This window comes from Entelurus aequoreus, linkage group LG08 (genome assembly GCF_033978785.1).
Source record: "Entelurus aequoreus isolate RoL-2023_Sb linkage group LG08, RoL_Eaeq_v1.1, whole genome shotgun sequence".
In the NCBI taxonomy this organism is placed as follows: Eukaryota; Metazoa; Chordata; class Actinopteri; order Syngnathiformes; family Syngnathidae; genus Entelurus; species Entelurus aequoreus.
The window spans coordinates 68,669,184-68,683,428 of NC_084738.1; the positions used below are offsets into that span (position 1 = coordinate 68,669,184).

The 14,245-nt window shown below is 39.1% G+C and overlaps 1 protein-coding gene across 1 annotated transcript in view; it reads left to right on the forward strand.

Moving 5' to 3' along the window:
- The window catches only part of LOC133656429 (calcium/calmodulin-dependent protein kinase type II subunit gamma-like), a 46,986-nt gene that overhangs the window by 9,967 nt on the left and 22,774 nt on the right, over positions 1-14,245 (forward strand). The gene's annotated exons all lie outside the window — the stretch shown is intronic.

Consider the following 14,245-nt stretch of genomic DNA (forward strand, 5'->3'; position numbering starts at 1 on the left):
GCATAATAAAGAAGGAAAAAAAACATATAAGTCGCACTGGAGTATAAATCGCATTTTTTGGGGAAATTTATTTGACAAAACCCAACACCAAGAATAGACATTTGAAAGGCAATTTAAGATAACTAAAGAATAGTGAACAACAGGCTGAATAAGTGTACGTTATATGAGGCATAAATAACCAACTGGTATGTTAACGTAACATATTATGGTAAGAGTCATTCAAATAACTATAACATATAGAACATGCTATACGTTTACCAAACAATCTGTCACTCCTAATCGCTAAATCCCATGAAATCTTATACGTCTAGTCCAGTGGTCCCCAAACTTTTTGTAGCTGCGGACCGGTCAACGCTTGAAAATTGACAAAATTGTTTATTTATTTTATTTTATTTTATTTTTTTCATAAACAAATACAATCATGTGTGCTTACGGACTGAATCCCTGCAGACTGTTTTAATCTATATTGATATATAATGTATATATTGTGTTTTTTATGTTGATTTAAAAAAAATAAAACAAAATAAATATATTTTTTTCTTGTGCGGCCCGGTACCAATCGGGCTGCGGCCCGGTGGTTGGGGACCACTGGTCTAGTCTCTTACGTCAGTGGTTCTCAACCTTTTTTCAGTGAGGTACCCCCTGCGAACATTTTTTTAATTCAAGTACCCCCTAATCAGAGCAAAGCATTTTTGGTTGAAAAAAAAGATAAAGAAGTCAAATACAGCACTATGTCATCAGTTTCTGATTTATCAAATTGTATAACAGTGCAAAATATTGCTCATTTGTAGTGGTCTTTCTTGAACTATTTGGAAAAAAATATAGAAAAATAACTAAAAACTTGTTGAAAAATAAACAAGTGATTCAATCATAAATAAAGATTTCTACACATGGAAGTAATCATCAACTTAAAGTGCCCTCTTTGGGGATTGTAATAGAGATCCATCTGGATTCATGAACTTAATTCTAAACATTTCTTCACAAAAAAAATACATCTTTAACATCAATATTTATGGAACATGTCCACAAAAAAATCTAGCTGTCAACACTGAATATTGCATTGTTGCATTTCTTTTCACAGTTCTTTTTGACAGACATTTTAGTGAGGGTCAAACCATCATGGCATGGAGGGAACTCTGGGTTTATGGTAATGAATGGAATAGCCTACTTGATTTGATGTTCAGTTTATGAACTTACATTCATAGTTTGTTGAAGTATTATTCAATAAATAGATTTATACAGGATTTTTGAATTGTTGCTATTTTTAGAATATTTAAAAAAAAATCTCACATACCCATTGGCATACCTTCAAGTACCCCCAGGGGTACACGTTCCCCCATTTGAGAACCACTGTCTTACGTGAATGAGCTAAATGATATTATTTGATATTTTACGCTAATGTGTTAATAATTTCCCACATAAGTCGCTCCTGAGTATAAGTCGCACCCCCGGCCAAACTATGGAAAAAAAACCTGTGACTTATAGTCCGTAAAATACGGTAAGTCAAGTTACCAGAAGTGTATTTATTAAACAGTTATTAAGCAGTGGCACAAACATTCATGTCATTTCAAAACAGAAAGTGCAAGATTGTCAGAGACATTTTGAAACGAGCTATGAGTGCACTTTTGTGCATGATGTCACTAAGATGACATATCAAAACAACACTAAATTAAAGTGCACTTTTTGTACAGAACGCCACTACAATAGTTACAAACAAATAAAGTGCACTTTTGTGCATGATGTCACACAAGATATTTCAATAAGTGTCAAATAAAAATGAGCTGCATAATAGGAAATCAAATAGTGTGTCCTTCGCTGTGTGGTAGGTTCCTGCGGATGTTATCTCCTTTTGTTGACTATTTTTTTCATACGGTGTTGTGGAAATGGTTGCCTCGGCATTTTGTTGGTGTGGCACCGACCGCAGATGTTGACATGCGGAGTTTCCATCACTCTTCATTCTCTAGCGGGTGACTTTTCAAATGATGCTACATATTAGCAGTAATGCTACTTTCTGTAGCAACGCTTGACAAATTACGGTTGCCTGTTCGACATCTTCCCGCTTGAAGCCAAACCACCGCCAGACGATGGACCCCCTGCTGTTTTTCTTGGGAATTAATTCTTCCTTCATTTGTTACCAGATTCGCACCTTCTTTCTCTCGTATCACCACAGCTAACGTTACCCATGCCGCTACCTCTCTGCTCCGCGAGGGCGAATACGTATGTGACGTATGTAAGAAGGTGCGCTTGTTTTATGTCTCTGTGAGAAGGAGAGACTAGAACGAGTGAGAAGAGCCTGTAGTGTAATGCCCGCAGCTAAAAGCAACTGCGTGAGAACCTATACTCGAATATCACGATATAGTCATTTTCTATATCGCACAGAGACAAACCCGCGATATATCGATATATCGCCCAGCCCTAGGTCCCACAGTCAATTTTTGGTGTCCCACTTTTTGGTAAGCGTTTTGAAAACAAATGACAAATGCATGCATTATTCTGTTATATCTCACATTCTATATTGTGTTATGGAAAAAGGTTGTAATAAACTTGCTTAATTCATTAAAATAGTACAAAAGAAAACAAATTTTTATGCATATGTAAATTTATTCAGTTATAAATAGAGATGTCCGAGTATATCGGCCGATAGCTTTAAAATGTAATATCGGAAAGTATCGGTTTCAACCTCCCGATTTTCCCGGGAGACTCCCGAATTTCAGTGCCCCTCCCGAAAATCTCGCGGTGCAACCATTGTCCCGATTTGCACCCGGACAACAATATTGGGGGCGTGCCTTTAAAGGCACTGCCTTCAGCGTCCTCTACAACCTGTCTTCACGTCCGCTTTTCCTCCATACAAACAGCGTGCCGGCCCAGTCACATAATATATGCGGCTTTTCACACACACAAGTGAATGCAAGGCATACTTGATCAACAGCCATACAGGTCACACTGAGGGTGGCCGTATAAACAACTTTAACACTGTTACAAATATGCGCCACACTGTGAACCCACACCAAGCAAGAATGACAAACACATTTGGGGAGAACATCCGCACCGTAACACAACATAAACACAACAGAACAAATACCCAGAACCCCTTGCACAATATACACCCCCCCGCCCAACCCAAAAATAATGCACTTTGTGACTTCAATAATAAATATGGCAGTGCCATGTTGGCACTGTTTTCCATAACTAGAGTTGAAGTTGTTCTCTTATTTTGGAAAACCTTGTTTTTGATTGATTGATTGCAACTTATATTAGTAGATTGCACAGTACAGTACCTATTCCGTACAATTGACCACTAAATGGTAACACCCGAATAAGTTTTTCAACTTGTTTAAGTCGGGGTCCACGTTAATCAATTCATGGTAAAGTTACATTGTTTAGAGGCCTACTGAAAGCCACTACTACCGACCACGCAGTCTGATAGTTTATATATCAATGATGAAATCTTAACATTGCAACACATGCCAATACGGCCGGGTTAACTTATAAAGTGCAATTTAAAATTTCCCGCTAAACTTCCGGTTGGATATGACGTATGCGCGTGACGTAGCCAGTAGAACAGAGGTAAGGCTCCCCCATTGAGGCCAATACAAAAAGCTCTGTTTTCATTTCATAATTCCACAGTATTCTGGACATCTGTGTTGGTGAATCTTTTGCAATTTGTTTAATGAACAATGGAGACTGCAAAGAAGAAAGTTGTAGGTGGGATCAGTGTATTAGCGGCTGGCTGCAGCAACACAACAAGAGGACTTACTTGGATAGCAGACGCTCTAGCCGATGCTAGCCACCAACCGATGCTAGCCCATCTGTGATCGGGTGAAGTCCTTCGTCGTGCCGTCGATCGCTGGAACGCAGTTGAGCACGGGTGTTGATGAGCAGATGAGGGCTGGCTGGCGTAGGTGGAGCGCTAATGTTTTTATCATAGCTCTGTTGCTAAGTTAGCTTCAGCGTCGTTAGCAACAGCATTGTTAAGCTTTGCCAGGCTGAGAATTATTAACCGTGCAGTTACATGTCCATGGTTTAATAGTATTGTTGATCTTCTGTCTATCCTTCCAGTCAGGGATTTATTTATTTTGTTTCTATCTGCATTTGAGCCAGATGCTATCACGTTAGCTCAGTAGCTAAAGAGCTTCGCCGATGTATTGTCGTGGAGATAAAAGTCACTGTGAATGTCCATTTCGCGTTCTCGACTCTCATTTTCAAGAGGATATAGTATCCGAGGTTGTTTAAAATACAAATCCGTGATCCACAATAGAAAAAGGAGAGAGTGTGGAATCCAATGAGACCTTCTACCTAAGTTACGGTCAGAGCGAAAAAAGATACACCCTGCACTGCCTCTCTAGTCCTTCACTCTAACGTTCCTCATCCACGAATCTTTCATCCTCGCTCAAATGAATGGGGTAATCGTCGCTTTCTCGGTCCGAATCGCTCTCACTGCATTGAAAACAATAGGAAAATATGAGGAGAACTGACTACGTCACGCTACTTCCGGTAGGGGCAAGGCTTTTTTTGATCAGAGACCAAAAGTTGCGAACTTTATCGTCGTCGTTCTATACTAAATCCTTTCAGCAAAAATATGGCAATATCGCGAAATGATCAAGTATGACACATAGAATGGATCTGCTATCCCCGTTTAACTAAAAACTTTTCATTTCAGTAGGCCTTTAATGTATCCAGTGGGGCATCACAACTAGGGATGATACTCGAAACCGGTTTTCCCGGTTGTTTGATAAGAAAAGAACCGAGTCCTCGGACTCGAATCCCTTTTTGAGAACCGGTACCCGTTATCGAGACCACTATAGTAAAGGAAAAGAGTTGATTCTTTATTCGAATCCCGTCCCGACCAGAAATGCTCCGTGAGACATCACAAGAAATGGCGTCACGTAGCTCAGTCATTAGGCGCAGATAGCGAAAGCAGGAAAACAATGGACGGGAAAAAGTGCTCCAAGGTGTAATAAAGTTCTAAACAAAAGCTATAATCCATCAAATAACTTTACTGAGAGATTTTAGCAGGGTAAAACACATGACGAACACTTTTACGACCAACCGGAAACATAGCAACCAGGCTAGCAACGCACCTCCTTTACGGCAGCTGTCGCAACATTCTTAAAACAACCGCAGCACATACATATATATACAACACATCTCCCTTTTTGAACTTTTGTTTTTCTTTCCTTGTAAACAAAACAAAATCACACTGTAGATGTGTTGTTTGTCTAATTATAAATAATGCAGACGAGGCGTGTTGGCTGAGTTCTTGACGTTTACTTTCACAGCGTGGCAACATGCAACACTTTTCGGGGCTACCGCGCATGCTCGTAACTCCCGTTGCATGCTGGGTAGTGTAGTTGTTATATTCTCTGGCTCATAACATTTTTCCCCCTATAAAGAAATAATGTTAACTCAATAAAGTGTATTTCTTTTTTTAGCTTTAACTTTTCATTTTTTAGCATTGTAACCACATTTGCAAACAACTTTTCTCTTCATAGAATTTTCTTTCAATAAAGAAATAAAGTGCAAAAATGTCAAAGCATCATAACAAACAGTTATGTCAAATAGCAGCAGAAGTGCACTTTTTGGAGAGCTGTATTATTTTCAGTTTTGTGCCCAAGGGACTGATTTTATTTAACACTATTATTATTTATACACCTATAGTGATCACAGAGACAGGTTGTTTTTGTGTTACTGTATATATTTATTTTTTTGAAAAATCCCACTTAATATACTTTGGGTAACAACAGTTAATATTTATTTATTTTATTTTATTTTTTTTAGGTGGGTAACAGTCAATATTTATTTATTTATTAGATTGTATTTTTTTATTATATAATAAAAGTGAGCTTTTGTTAAACCAAATATTGTGTGTTTTTTTCCATATACAACAACCTATCTGGACTCCATAAGGAATCGGTTCGATAAGAGGATTCGATAATAGGCTCGAACTCGATAATTCCTTATCAAACATCATCCCTAATCACAACAAAATGAGGCATAATAATGTGTTAATTCCACAACGGTGTATATCGGTATCGGTTGATATCGGAATCGGTAATTAAGAGTTGGACAATATCGGTAAAAAAGCCATTATCGGACATCTCTAGTTATAAACATTCACTCACTCACTTCTTTCCTTCATGGCTCTAAACGTTTACCGCTGCCGGTATTTTTTTTCTATATTTGGATTGTAATATTTTCAGAATGTGTTTGTTCTATTTTTGACCAAAGTAAGACACAGAAAACAATATGAAGTTGTCTTTATTTTTTTTTTAGTTTTAATGCCGTGATTTTAATAGTAATATGTGCACATATTTTTCCTCCATGCGGCCCCTGAGCTAAAATGAGTTTTGGCACCCCTGCCCTGTTGAATGTAAACAACACAGTATGGTGCAGTGATGGGATACACACAGCAAGAAGCCACAACATTAGGTACAGCTGCAGGGTCCAATGAGACCTGATGCAAGACTTTAGCAATAATCGATGGTGCAATGCACCTTTTTATTAATGGACATATTATGGATGTAATCCTTTGTAGAAGATGAGGTGTACCTAATGCTGCGGGGACGTTTCTGCTTGGCGTACAATTGAATTCAATCGTCGAGTCTTTTGATGCTTTTATTAATGCCCCTCTTTAACGGCGGCGTTGAATAACTCCTCGCCGATGTCAGCGGACATCCTCCGCGCCGCCGATTGATCAGAGTTTCTCGAAGGGGATTGGGGCGGCGCTCAGCCGAGAGTGAAATAAAAACCGCCGCAGCCGGGCAGGATGTGAATCAATGTAATTGTTGCCGTGGCGTCTCCATGTAGCACTGCAGCTCTCTCGGCTGAATTTTATATGGCGCCGCATCCGCAGCTCCACGCCCACGTGCACGTGCCTGCCTACTGCCATGTCGTAACCATGACGCGGCTGCCTCCGCTGGCTTGGCGAACCTAATTGCCTCCCCCCCCCCCGCCCCCCCTCCTCCCTCCACCTCTAATTAGGCCTCCTCGCGAACATAACCATACACACGTCTGCCTTTGTTCTGTCAAAGTCTGTCTTTCACTCCTCTTCCTCACGGCCTCACTTGTCTTTGCTGTAAAAGGGGGATTGAGGTTAATCCACTTATGCTAAATGTATCTCATCAGCCACTAAGACCCCACAGATTCCTTAGGCGCCTCCCCGTTTGCCCCGTTATTGTCCGATGGTATGTGTGCACGCGTGAAGACGAACACTAATATAGCATGCATCTGCGAGCATACGGCAACTGTTCTCTTGCATGGCTCGCAAAGCAACTGTGGGCCAGAACATTAGGTACACCTAATGGGAACCGGCAGGAATAATCTGCTTCATGATACAGTGATTTACGGACTTAATTGGTTCTTGAACATGGTTTGTAAACCGGAAAGTTCCCCATAAGCATCAAAGCGACATAACAAGGGGGTAGGGCTGGCCGGCGATATGCACCAAAACTGATATATATTAGGGATGTCCGATAATGGCTTTTTGCCGATATCCGATATGCCGATATTGTCCAACTCTTTAATTACCGATACCGATATCAACCGATATATACAGTCGCGGAATTAACACATTATTATGCCTAATTTGGACAACCAGGTATGGTGAAGATAAGGTACTTTTTAAAAAAATGAATCAAATAAAATAAGATAAATAAATTAAAAACATTTTCTTGAATAAAAAAGAAAGTAAAACAATATAAAAACAGTTACATAGAAACTAGTGATTAATGAAAATTTGTAAAATTAACTGTTAAGGGTTAGTATTATTAGTGGACCAGCAGCACGCACAATCATGTGTGCTTACGGACTGTATCCCTTGGAGACTGTACTGATATATATTGATATATAATGTAGGAACCAGAATATTAATAACAGAAAGAAACAACCCTTTTGTGTGAATGAGTGTAAATATGGGAAGGGAGATTTTTTGGGTTGGTGCACTAATTGTAAGTGTATTTTGTGTTTTTTATGTGGATTTAATAAAAAAACAAAAAAAAACAAACAAAAAAACGATACTGATAATAAAAAAAATGATACCGATAATTTCCGATATTACATTTTAACGCATTTATCGGCCGATAATATCGGCAGACCAATATTATCTGACATCTCTAATATATATGATAAATATCGGTATTTTAAACAAAATGTGTGTTTAGTTTAAACTCAACTACAGATCTCTAGTAATGATACTGTAATGATACCAAGTACAGGAGCGTATCTAGTAGTTTATTACCACCAGGTGTGAATGAATGACGGTTTTTCACTAGAGATGTCCGATAATATCGGACTGCCGATGTTATCGGCCGATAAATGCTTTAAAGACCATTGAGTGTCTTTATAACCGCACCTTGAAAGTTCTAGACAAGAAGAGTATACGATATCATCATTGCCTAATTTTAACCAAATACAATATTTTAAGTTTCACCTATTTTATTTTGTTACACACAGTCAAACTGGTTTTTAAATGCTTGTATGACTCTGCTCCCCAATTGCTCTGCCAAGCAATTACAAGACTGCAAAGTGGTACCAGATCTACCACCCGAGCAGTGTCAAAAGGCAACTGTTGTGTTCCATTCCGTAGAACATCTTTTGCCCAGACTGCCTTTTCAATAAAAGGACCACAACTATGGAACTCTTTACCGGACACTTTGAAAAGTATACTTGCACTTGTCACTTTCAAAAAACAAACACAATTATGGCTAGTTGAGCAACAATCGTGTTCCCATGTTTAGTTTTTACTCATTTTTACTAATTGGTTTTTATCTAGTCTGCACTTTGTCTGTGTTATTATTATTATTGGCTTTTATTTAGTTTGCACTTTGTCTGTATTATTACTATTATCATTATTATCAACTCATTCTATTTTTTATTTTCCTATTTTAATGATGTTGGATCTGTGTTGTTGTTGTTGTTGTTGGGGACAAGTGTTGTAAATTAGCTTTGGCTACAAACACTGTGATGCATGCATCGGATAACTGTTTCAGATGTCTGTTTTTGTATTTGTCCCTATTTCAAATAAACCTCTATAAAAAATGTTTAAAAATGTAATATCGGAAATTATCGGTATCTGTTTCAAAAAGTTAAATGTATGACTTTTTAAAACGCCGCTGTGTACACGGACGTAGGGAGAAGTACAGAGCGCCAATAAACCTTAAAGGCACTGCCTTTGCGTGCCAGGCCCAGTCACATAATATCTACGGCTTTTCACACGCACACAAGTGAATGCAAATCATACTTGGTCAACAGCCATACAGGTCACACTGAGGGTGGCCGTATAAACAACTTTAACACTGTTACAAATATGCGCCACACTGTGAACCCACACCAAACAAGAACGACAATCACATTTCGGGAGAACATCCGCACCGTAACAGAACAAATACCCAGAACCCCTTGCAGCACTAACTCTTCCGGGACGCTACAATATACAGCCCCCGATACCACCTCAACCGCGCCCACCTCAACCTCCTCATGCTCTCTCAGGGAGAGCATGTCCCAAATTCCAAGCTGCTGTTTTGAGGCATGTTAAAAAAAAAAAATAATGCACTTTGTGACTTCAATAATAAATATGGCAGTGCCATGTTGGCATTTTTTTTTTCCATAACTTGAGTTGATTTATTTTGGAAAACCTTGTTACATTGTTTAATGCATCCAGCAGGACATCACAACAAAATTAGGCATAATAATGTGTTAATTCCACGACTGTATATAACGGTATCGGTTGATATCGGTATCGGTAATTAAGAGTTGGACAATATCGGATATCGGCAAAAAAGCCATTATCGGACATCTCTGAACTCAACACCACGTTACTGCAATGGCGAGCCGTGCGTTTCCCACCTAGGCCTTCGGTGATGTCAGTCTTCAGGGATTTCCTCTCAAAATACCATAATTGAAGTCACCACATGACCATTGCTGGAGAAATGCTATGCAGGAACACATTTACGCGCTACTGGGCATTGAAGCACCTCAACAGTGTACAAAACAGTTTTTTTTTTTCTGCCGCATTTAAAAATCTATAAACCCAGGGCAGCACGGTGGAACAGGGGTTAGTGCGTGTGCCTCACAATACGAATGTCCTGAGTAGTCCTGAGTTCAATCTCGGGCTCGGGATCTTTCTGTGTGGAGTTTGCATGTTCTCCCCGTGACTGCGTGAGTTCCCTCCGGGTACTCCGGCTTCCTCCCACCTCCAAAGACATGCACCTGGGGATAGGTTGATTGGCAGCACTAAATTGGCCCTAGTGTGTGAATGTTGTCTGTCTATCTGTGTTGGCCCTGCGATTAGGCCGCGACTTGCCCAGGGTTTAGTGTATATTGTAGCCCCGAAGAGTTAGGGCTGCAAGGGATTCTGGGTATTTGTTCTGTCGTGTTTATGTTGTGTTACGGTGCGGATGTTCTCCCGAAATGTGTTTGTCATTCTTGTTTGGTGTGAGTTCACAGTGTGGCGCATATTTGTAACATTGTTAAAGTTGTTTATACGGCCACCCTCAATGTGACCTGTATGGCTGTTGACCAAGTATGGCTTGCAGTGTGTCTGCCGAAGCCACATACAACATACGGTGTTTGTATGGTGAAAAAGCGGACGCGACCACAGGTTGTAGAGGATGCTAAAGGCAGTGCCTTTTAGGCACTGAAATTCGGGAGTCTCCCGGAAAAATCGGGAGGGTTGGCAAGTATGGCTTTAGGACATGGCTAGCCAGCTAGCGGCTAACGTCTAGCCGCAGTCTGCAGTGTTTTAGCTACTTCTAAATCACTAATCCTCGTCTCCATGGCGACAAACAAAGTGAGTTTCTTACAAGTATCATCCCTGCAGGACGAGGAATAGCTAAACATGCTTCACTACACACCGTAGCTCACCGGCGTCACAATGTAAACAAACGCCATGGGTGGATCTACACCTGACATCCACTGTAATGATACCAAGTACAGGAGCGTATCTAGTCGATACTACTATGATTACATCAATATTTTTTAGCATCTTTTTTCATTTAAAAAAAAAAAAAGGTTTATTATGTTTATAAACTCAGGAAATACGTCCCTGGACACATGAGGACTTACATTATGACCAATGTATGATCCTGTAACTACTTGGTATCGGATCGATAACCAAATTTGTGGTATCATCCAAAACTAATGTAAAGCATCCAAACGGAAGAATAAGTGATTATTACATTTTAACAGAAGTGTAGATAGAACATGTTGAAACCCGGAAGTAAGCAGATATTAACAGTAAATGGACAAGTAGATTATTAATCATTTTCTACCACTTGTCCTTAATAATGTTGACAAAATAATAGGTAGATAAATGACACAATATGTTACTGCATAAGTCAGCAGACTAATTAGGAGTCTTTGTTTGCTTACTACTAAAATAAAAGTTGTCTTGTATGTTCACTATTTTATCTACGGACAAAATTGCAATAAGAAACGTATGTTTAATGTAAGGCTGCAACTAACGATTAATTTGATAATCGATTAATCTGTCGATTATTACTTCGATTAATAATCGGATAAAAGAGACAAACTACATTTCTATCCTTTCCAGCATTTTATTTTAAAAAAAAACAGCATACTGGCACCATTCTTATTTTGATTATTGTTTCTCAGCTGTTTGTAAATGTTGCAGTTTATAACTAAAGATTTATTTAAAAAAAAAAAAAAAAAAAAAAACTTTTTTTTTTTTTTTTTTTTTTTAAAGCCTCTGCGCATGCGCATAACATGGATCCAACAAATCGATGACTAAATTAATCGCAACTATTTTTATAATCGATTTTAATCGATTTAATCGATTAGTTCTTGCAGCCCTAGTTTAATGCTAGAGATGTCCTATCGGCCGATAAATGCTTTAAAATGTAATATCGGAAATTATCGGTACCGGTTTCAAAATGATCAGTATCTGTTTCAAAAAGTAAAATGTATGACTTTTTAAAACGCCGCTGTGTACACGGACGTAGGGAGAAGTACAGAGCGCCAATAAACCTTAAAGGCACACACAAGTGAATGCAAGGCATACTTGGTCAACAGCCATACAGGTCACACTGAGGGTGGCGGTATAAACAACTTTAACACTGTTACAAATAGGCGCCACACTGTGAACCCACACCAAACAAGAATGACAAACACATTTCGGGAGAACATCCGCACCGTAACACAACATAAACACAACAGAACAAATACCCAGAACCCCTTGCAGCACTAACTCTTCCGGAACGCTACAATAAACACCCCCGTTACCCCCTACCCCTCCAACTCAACCCTGCCCACCCCAACCTCCTCATGCTCTCTCAGGGAGAGCATGTCCCAAATTCCAAGCTGCTGTTTTGAGGCATGTTAAAAAAATAATGCACTTTGTGACTTCAATAATAAATATGGCAGTGCCATGTTGGCACTTTTTTTCCCATAACTTGAGTTGATTTATTTTGAAAAACCTTGTTACTTTGTTTAATGCATCCAGCGGGGCATCACAACAAAATTAGGCATGACTGTATATATCAGTATCGGTTGATATCGGAATCGGCAATTAAGAGTTGGACAATATCGGATATCTCTATTTAATGCCATTTTTTGTGGTCTCCTTACAAAATTTTGAAAGTATGGAAATAGATTTTGGTAGCGGTACCAAAATATTGGTATCGGGACAATACTAGTTCGTACACGGACATGTTTCGCACATGAAGGCACATTTGGCTCAATCTAAAAGTTTGTAAATCCAAAAAGTTTGCAAATAGAGGGTTTCATAAATCGAGGTTTCACTATAATAATAAAGTAAGGGACAAACTGTTTTAAAGTCCCTTTGGTCATAAAGGTTGCATCCGTGCCCAGGGAGCGTGGCTTATAAAGGGGCGGGGTCATGGACGCACCCCAGGGGGCCAGAGGTAGACACAATGGAGTGCCAGTAGCGTAGTGCAGTGACATGCACCTACATGCACGGCAAACACAAACATGCACGCTTCACCCAGCGACTTACTCGCAGGCAGGCGCTGCATGAGCAGGCATCCTGCCCGCGAGGATTTGACTGGGTTTTTTTTTAGCCGGATGGGGCGTGAGTGACCTCACGCGTGGCCTGGTGGGTAAGTCGCTCAAAGCTCTGGTAAACACTGCAGTAATCTGAGGAGAGGGGAGGGTGGGGGTGGGCAGCAAGGCGAAGGGAAGGGAGGTTACTTTTTTTTTTCTGTTTTGCTGTAGGATCTTCCTGCCCGCGGTTATTTAGGTGGTAGCTTCTGAGTGTAGACAGAAGACCAGCGGGGGATGTTGTGTACATATGCCCACAAGTCACAACATTACACACGTGCTCGCAGAGCAAATGCTCTATCAAAAATGCTGCATGGTGTTTTTTATCTATTTAAAAACCCTTATGTGGTATCACAAAGGAAATTGCAATTGTACATGAAAACATATTTACTTCTTTAAAAAAAAAAACATTTTAAAAAGAAGTAAGAAATAAAATAGTCCTATTTTTACAAAAACAGTCATCTTAAAAAAAAAAAAAAAAAGGCATAAAAATAATTAAATAGAGATGTCCGATAATATCGGCCGATAAATGCTTTAAAATGTCGGTATCGGTTTCAAAAAGTAAAATGTATGACTTTTTAAAACGCCGCTGTGTACACGGACGTAGGGAGAAGTACAGAGCGCCAATAAACCTTACAGGCACTGCCTTTGTGTGCCGGCCCAATCACATAATACAGTGTTTCCCACACATTCATTTATTTGTGGCGGCCCGCCACGAAAGAATTACGTCCGCCACAAATTTTTTTTTTTTTAATTAAAAAAAAAAAATGTTTTGTCCTGTCCAGCTTCTCAGGCAAATCATATAGTTGATGTAGATGCCCATATAGGCTGTTCAGATTTACTTTACAAAAGAGAAGTGTAGGATACTTCTCTTGTTGCCTTATTTGTATTTGACCACTACTGTTTTCTGTTTATTTGTTACTGACTGTGGCAGGACACCTCTGCCTCTGTTTCACTTTATGTTGCTGGTAAATAATATGCTTGTAGTAGTAGGCTAAAGTTAAATTATTTAGTATGCACTAATTAAAGGGGCAGAGCTTTCAGAGACATTTTAGCTTTTATATTTTATAAGATATATTTTTTGTAAGAACCACAATTAATAAATATATTTCAGTGAATAACTTATTGTTCAAATCTGTATATAAATATGTACATAAAGTATTGTAATTATATTGTAAAATGGATGGATGGACGTTTAAAACAAAACTGTTATTAATTAGTAAGTATACAT